Here is a 7,333-nt window from a genome sequence, read left to right on the forward strand (position 1 = left end):
ACAGTATAGTTATATCTGTTGTGTGAGAGTAGCATGCAAAACATGATACAACGGTTTCTTACCTTTTGTTGTGTGATAAAGTGGGAAATATTTGAATGTGCCTTTATTTGGCCCAAAATGGCACTGAAGCCCCCCAAAAACCTCCAAGTTTTGATTGAAATATAGCACCAGATTGATGATCCCACAACCAAATGAGTTGTTTCCGTTGTGTGAATGAGCATTGCCTAGCATGTTACTTTGGTTGCATATTATAGCGGGAACTTTTCCCTCTTTGGAACCTTAGCAGAGGTTTAATTTGTTCACAATCAGACAACAAAACTTCGTCTTTATGTTGTCTGATTCATAAAGCAAAAATTAAAAGCCCGCCTTAGACAACTTAGTTAGCTAGCTAGGTTTATTGGATTTACTCTCTCCCCGTCAACACTTTGTCAAAACAGCCGCTTCCTCTCGTCGAGCAGCTCTCTTCTCAACTTCATCAAAAACCATCACTCTCTCATCAAAACACCATGGATCTCTCATGAAAACACCATAGCTATTTGTCTCCTCTCACTCCCACTTAGACAAAATAAGGGTTTTTCTTCGAATCGTTTCCACCAAAGACTTCTCCGTCACTTTCTTCACACTTCACAGTCCCTTCCCAAAAACCTCGACTTCCCTTAAACATCGCGCTTTGGCTCTCTCTCTCTCTCTCAAGCTCTCAGCATCCCCAAAAACTTCATAATGAAGGGCAAAATAACACACACACACACGCACTCTCTGTCTCTCTCTGTGTTCCTCTCGTCCTGCATATCGAAGGAGCTCAAATCCAAAGTCTGAGCAAAGCAAATTTGCTCAATCCTAATGAATAGGTATTCTTTCCTTTTCAATTTCAATTTCTAGGTAATGGGTAAAACCGAATTAGGGTTTCTTTCTGAGTTTTATTTTGGGGTTTCTTGAGATCTCACGATGAACACGAGAGGTGAGCCCAGCACCTGCAGTCGTAGATTTATTGCTACTAATCGAGCAATCAAAAGGTGGAGGAGATCCAGCCTGGCACGAGCGGCCAAACCCTGACCGTCAAGGTCGTCACCACCAATCCGGTCGAGAGGTCACCTCCAAGAATGGCGGCGCTCGATCCTCTCTCTCCTCTCTCCCTCTTCAGCCCCCTCGCATTACTGAGTGCCTCGTTAGCGATGAGACTGAAACCATTGTCTTCACTGCTCGCAATGACCAAGGTACGTATATGGACTCTTAGTCTTTGCTGAGTGCTTAAGGCTTTTAGGTTTCAACAGTTTAGAATGAGAATTGCACTTCTGGGTTTGTATTGGTTCATGAGAAATTTACAGTAGTGAGTGCTTCCACTTTTCCACTAATATGGCTCCGATACATAGCCCACAAGCTCGAATACTCTGCCACTATCAGCTGGAAGGTCTCCCACCCATTCTTACTCTTACCCATTTCTCAATTTGTCTTTATTGCTTCGATTAGTCCGCTTATGGGTTTCATCTGTTAGAAACTATGATTTTCTAGACCCATTAAGGTTAAAGCATCGAACTTGCGTAATGGGGACTTTTTAATTTTGGTAAAGAAATGGTCTTTTGGGATTTATGAGACCGGTTGCCCCTATCTGTGCTCTTTTATTGTTCAAAGTATGAAACTTCATGGATTAAATCATTGAATTGTGTCATTGGGTACTGTTTTGATGGTGGTTTATTGTGTTAAGATGTTGTTGTGGATAAGGGTTTGGTACTTTGGTTGTTGCTTTTCTTAATAATTGATGGGTTTTCGAAGTGGCATTATTATCTTCGATATTGATTTCATAATTGTTGTAAAAGAGAACTTATATTGTATAATTTTTACTGTTATATTGCTCAATGGGTCAGAGAATGTGTTCTTGAAGATGCGTTTCTCTCAAAATTGCCATTTTGGCATTTCTGGTTACTGTTTTGGGGCACAATCTCATAATATAAGAAGCTGTGCAGTTAGTTTTGTAGCTACATTAGAACTGGGAACATTTAAAAGATGAGTTGTCTTGCTAGTTCAAAGTCCGGTTCTTGAAAATTTAAAGCACAAGGGTAAAACTGGGTCCTCCTCTAAGCTTTTAAACGTGTACTCTTGAGAATCCCTTCACAAGTTGTCATTTCTAGAAGAATAAGTTAGATTGCAGGATAGGTTTATATCGTCAAATGATAATCATTGTAGAAATTGGTTTATCCTTTTGCTTCTGCTTCCTTGCATTTGCTTATCATTAAGTTGGGGAAGGCTTTATATATGGTTTTTGTTTGTCCTGTTGTTCGTTGAAGTTGTAGTGACAACAATTTTTATGAAATACAGAACTATAAAAGAGGTCAAATCACAGACAGAGAACTTGGTGATGCTGTTTGGAAAAATTTATTTCAGGGAAAGTTGACATACATGCATTGGAATAAAGGAGCAGAGATGGCCCCTAGTATAGGGGACCAAGGGGGAACTCTCCTTGTCAGGAAGTTACCAGCTGCAGACCCAAGGTAGTTACCATTTTAGATACATCTTTCCAGGTTAAATCTCCTTTCTGTGAGTTTTTGAGATTGAGTGTAAATGTCATTCCTTGGAAGTTACTCTATGGATCAGTTTGGGGAGCATTTTCATATAATGATATAAGATGTCTTATCGTGCATTTAAAAGAATGAAACTTTAATTCTTGATCCACAATCAGTTTCTTATGAGGCACTTTCAAATGGTTGTGGGTTTAGTATGAGAACCTGTCATTTCATAAATACCTTCAGAAACTTAAAGATAACATCTCAAATTCTCAATTCTAAGTCACCTATGATGACTAATATGGATTACTTAATCATGTAGTGAGTTTTTATCAAGCTACTGGAATCTACAATTCATACAATTTATTCCCATAGTTTGTAGTAAGATGTAGCTCTCTTGACTTAAAAGTGGTATAGTACTATTTAATTGAGATGGAGCTGTCTGGTTTGGGGGTTCTGTTTCTATTTCAGTACCAGGTTAAAACATTTCAGTAAGTAGCCAACTAACCAAAGGAACCATAACACAAACTTTAATTGTCATGCAAAGCTTTCATGATGTACCAGGTTAAATGCTTATCCATTTTGAATTGTCTGAACTCTGAAGTTACTGTATTCCTCAGTATTTACTAGTAAAAAAGTCTTCTTGCATCAAGTATCAAGTAGTGGTGTGTTTCAGGAAAAAACAAAGCGCAAAAAGTAATTTTAGAAATGCAACGTTTAGCTTTGTCTGTGTTACAGCAGCTTATGTCTCCTAATCTCAGTGGTTTGTATTTTCTTCCTTTTTTTCATTCTTGTAGGAGGCTTTATCTCTATGCAATCCAAAGGTTATTGAGGTGAGTGAGTTACTTTATTGAAGACATTGTATTACTATGACGTACATGTGGCCCTGTAACTTTGACAGTTAAACCATATCAATCTTCCTTTCATTTTCTTAGATTGGTTTCAATATGAGTGTACAACAATAGTCAATAGCCAATCTGATGTTGCAACTGACATTGCAAATTCTCTTGCTCCAGTGCTTGATAATCAAAATGGTCAAGTCGGAGGTCCTTCAACGTCTAGTAATGCATCAGAGTGTGATGCAGAAATGGAAAGCGAACTTGCTGAAGAAAATGCATTAGAGTGTGATGCAGAAATGGAAAGCGAATTTGCTGCAGAACTAGCACAAGGAGATGCTTTCACTGACTATGACATTGAAGTTACTAGAGAAGGTGAAACCATAAGTGATTCAATTTGGGTCTCCATATAGCAAAAGGAATACTTTTTCACCAAACAAAGGAATCTGATTGATATATATTTGTATTTTCATTTTTTTTACATGAGCAATTATTGACTATGACATTGAAGTTACTAGAGAAGGTGAAGCCATAAGTGATTCAGTTTGGGTCTCCATATAGCAAAAGGAATACTTTTTCACCAAACAAAGGAATCTGATTGATATATACTTTTGTGTTTTCATTTTTTTTACATGAGCAATTATTGAGGTCCTGTTGCTTGTGATCTTTTTATGCTTGGATGGCTTAAATCCAATCAAAACCCTAACGTTGGCCTGTTGTATATATGTTAGAATGTATCAGCTTATTTATTTTCTTTGAGAAAAAAAGGAAATAGCATCAGCTTAATTTATTGTCTTACTTTTATTCCTTGCAGGGGTTGGGGAATAAATTCTTGTCAAATATTCGCGAGGTGGACTCCATACTTCAGGTTTCTATCCTTTACTTATTGGTGCCATTTATTTGTAATTACCATCTTTTCCTTGTTCTGAAAATCTTTTTTTTTTGGTTGGTAATGGAGCCATTATATAGCTTAAGAAATGTATATGTGTGAGTGTGGTGGACAGAGAGGATACATTAGTTGTTCTTGAAAGGATATGTTATTTTGTGCCAATATAGTTTCTTCTCAAACTCATAGCAAAGGACAATAGAATGATTCTGAAGAATCTGAACTTCAATAGTGCTTTGTTTATTCATATGTAGAAAGCCTCCCCTTACTTGACAAGACCCTTGTTGTTTCTTACACAGAGAACTCGTAAGATGGCTATTGCACTTAGAGTAGAATATTACATTCAAGTACATTTATTGTGATTTGGTTGCTCGAATTATGGTTTAGGCGACTAAATTGTTAAGAGCCTATCAACTTGTTGTGGTTGCTTTTGTTGATTTTTCTAGTCACCTATTGGCGCTGCATATATAATGTACACTGAACGGTTTTATGCTTTATATGTAGTTGATAGCTGCAAATATATGTACTCTGAACTATATTTCCCCTCCTCAAATTGTGCTTGTTGGCCACAGGTTCTTCTCTTTTTATATTTTAATTGTTGTTGAAGTTCTCATAGCAAATCATGTTTGATTGAGAATGTAGGGAAAAATCAATAATTTCCCAACACTTAAAAGGGGTATAACAGATGCTCAGCGATCAAAGTTCGATTATTGCACACCATGTGTTTGACACCCAAGCTGAACTGCTGAACCAGTAGGGCATTTCATGATTTTTGAAAAATCTATACTTCTTGTTTTACTCTCAGTTTTTGATATCTTAAAGGGGACTCTTCAATGATCATTTTGAACTTGGTTTCGTGAAAAACGGAGTTAAAATGCGATACTTATTCTATTTTGAAGTTATTGCACTGTTTCAGGATTTCTGCAGAATTCAGCAATTCTGTCACTTTAGATTCTTGTTTGACCATCCATTTGAACTGGGAATAGCATGAAACTTTGCGAAATAGTAGCTTTGCATATCTACTTGAAATCTGGAAAGTTGTGCTTGAAATCACTAAAATAATAGTTGTTGGTGAATTTTTCTTTCTTGTTACTAGTTTTCAGAAACTGTCTCAAGCTTGCAGCTTATTGTTACTCTTAGAATTCTTATGAGTGTGTTTGTGGAATAAATTTAAATCTGTTACTATTTCAAACATATATAGGCAACAGCTATAAATCTTGTGGGGTGAAGATGCATTCAAAGATGGGCATACAATCAGCTTCTACATGGAGCCTGAAGTGTTTGGATATTCTCGCAAGACATTTATATTGGGAAAAGATGTTAGGCGACTTGCAAGCATAAGGGAAGTAACTGGAACTTGTGCTTCTCTGCTGGTACATTGTCATGCACCATGTGTGGCATGTTTTGGAACAATATATATATATATATATATATATATATTTGGTCAATATTGGAACAATATATATGTGTATCAATTTTTTTATGTCCCAAGTAGAAGGGCATGCACTATAATTGTGTAAAATGTTGGTTTCAATGATAGGGAAATGCACCCCTTTTGCTTTTGAAGTTTAAAGTATTGGTTATATGAATCATTTGATGGTTTGCAATGTTTGTATTTGATAGAGTACTGGTCATTTGGTAAATGGACCAAATGAATGCACAATTTAATTCAGGAATGGGATGTTCAAATGATCACACAACAGACCAAAGCTAATGATCACTGCCTGTTGTCTGAATGACCAAAAATGGGAGAAAAACACATTGTAATCAATATATCACACATCGGTTTTTAACGAATCAGTGTCTTCTGATTAATACTCAGACAACAGAATTAATTGAACTCTGTTGTCTTAATAGCTAATCACACAACAGAATTAATTGAACTCTGTTGTCCTACAAGTTAATCACACAACAGAAGCAATTGAACTCTGTTGTCCTAAATTTAATCACACAACAGATATAGTCTAAGAACTGAAGTTTGAAGAGCAATCAGACAACAGACAAAATAAAAAAATGTTGTCTGACATGATTAACATACAACGGTTGCAAACTGGCACTGTTGTCTGAAGACGCCCCTAAACCGCTGCGCAGCTGCGCGCTTGGCATCTGCCGAGCTATCAAACAACAGTTATAACACATACCTGTTGTCTGTGTGTTTATCACACAACTGTGTTCCACCGTTGTCTGATTTTTCATCAGACAACGGCTCACTCTACAACGGTTATACATCAAATCACACAACGGTTTTTTGCCGTTGTCTGATAACAAAATTGGTGTAGTGTTGGGAAGAGGAAATTTTTTTATTTTATTTTTTATTTTACAAAGAGGATCAAATGATTTCACTCCTACCCTCATAGTGACTCAAACCCAGGACCTGCATCCTAGGTAGTGGGTGCTCTTACCACTGAGCTAACACCACTGGGAAGAGGAAATTTAAAATTGAAATATCATCCAGCTTCATGAAACAAAACAAAGTTTTAGTCGAATGATTTTTAAATAGGGTAAGATAAAGAATTTCTTTAACCAGCTGAATTTTTAAATCTTAGGATGGGAAACTAATTAACCTATTATAGCGGAATGATTTCTCATTCTACTGTTTTGTAATCCTATAGGTGTAATTAACTGTTTTACTGTTGTCTTTTCTTATCGAATACTAGGGGTGTGCAAAACATGGTACAAACCGGCCAAACCGGTCAAAACCGACCGGTAAATATGGTTTGGTTAAGGTTTTTTAACTTCAAAAATTGAAAGCCGGTTCAATACCGAACCAAACCATTTATGAATTGGGTTGGTTTGGTTTCTTTTTTGCTTAAATATAATGAGAAAAAGTTTTAAATACATATATATATATATATATATATATATATATATATATATATATATATATATAGTTTAAGTAAATTCAAATTGTGTGTATATATATATTGTTTAAGTAAATTCAAATTGTGTCTGGCCCAAACTCTAGGTTACTTGACCTAGTGGTAATAGAGTTTTAATTAGAGATAATCTCGAAGAATATCTTAGAGATATCCATTCATTGTATGATTATCTTTCCTTGTACAATTCAGATTATATGCATTGTAATCCTCTATATAAAGAGGCCCCTATTATCA

At 36.1% G+C, this 7,333-nt stretch overlaps 1 long non-coding RNA gene across 3 annotated transcripts; it reads left to right on the forward strand.

Moving 5' to 3' along the window:
- LOC133710587 (uncharacterized) lies at positions 1-5,633 on the forward strand. Of its 3 annotated transcripts, XR_009846770.1 has the most exons (7): positions 1-1,408; positions 2,314-2,486; positions 3,296-3,331; positions 3,515-3,709; positions 4,149-4,202; positions 4,863-4,973; positions 5,422-5,633. It is a non-coding gene; the product is annotated as an uncharacterized LOC133710587 (long non-coding RNA). The 3 variants fall into 3 exon arrangements; XR_009846769.1 differs by having other exon boundaries at positions 4-1,408; positions 4,863-5,633; XR_009846768.1 differs by lacking the exon at positions 4,863-4,973 and having other exon boundaries at positions 8-1,408.
- Positions 5,634-7,333: the final 1,700 nt, after the last annotated feature.

Source organism: Rosa rugosa, chromosome 5 (assembly GCF_958449725.1).
Source record: "Rosa rugosa chromosome 5, drRosRugo1.1, whole genome shotgun sequence".
Taxonomy (NCBI): Eukaryota; Viridiplantae; Streptophyta; class Magnoliopsida; order Rosales; family Rosaceae; genus Rosa; species Rosa rugosa.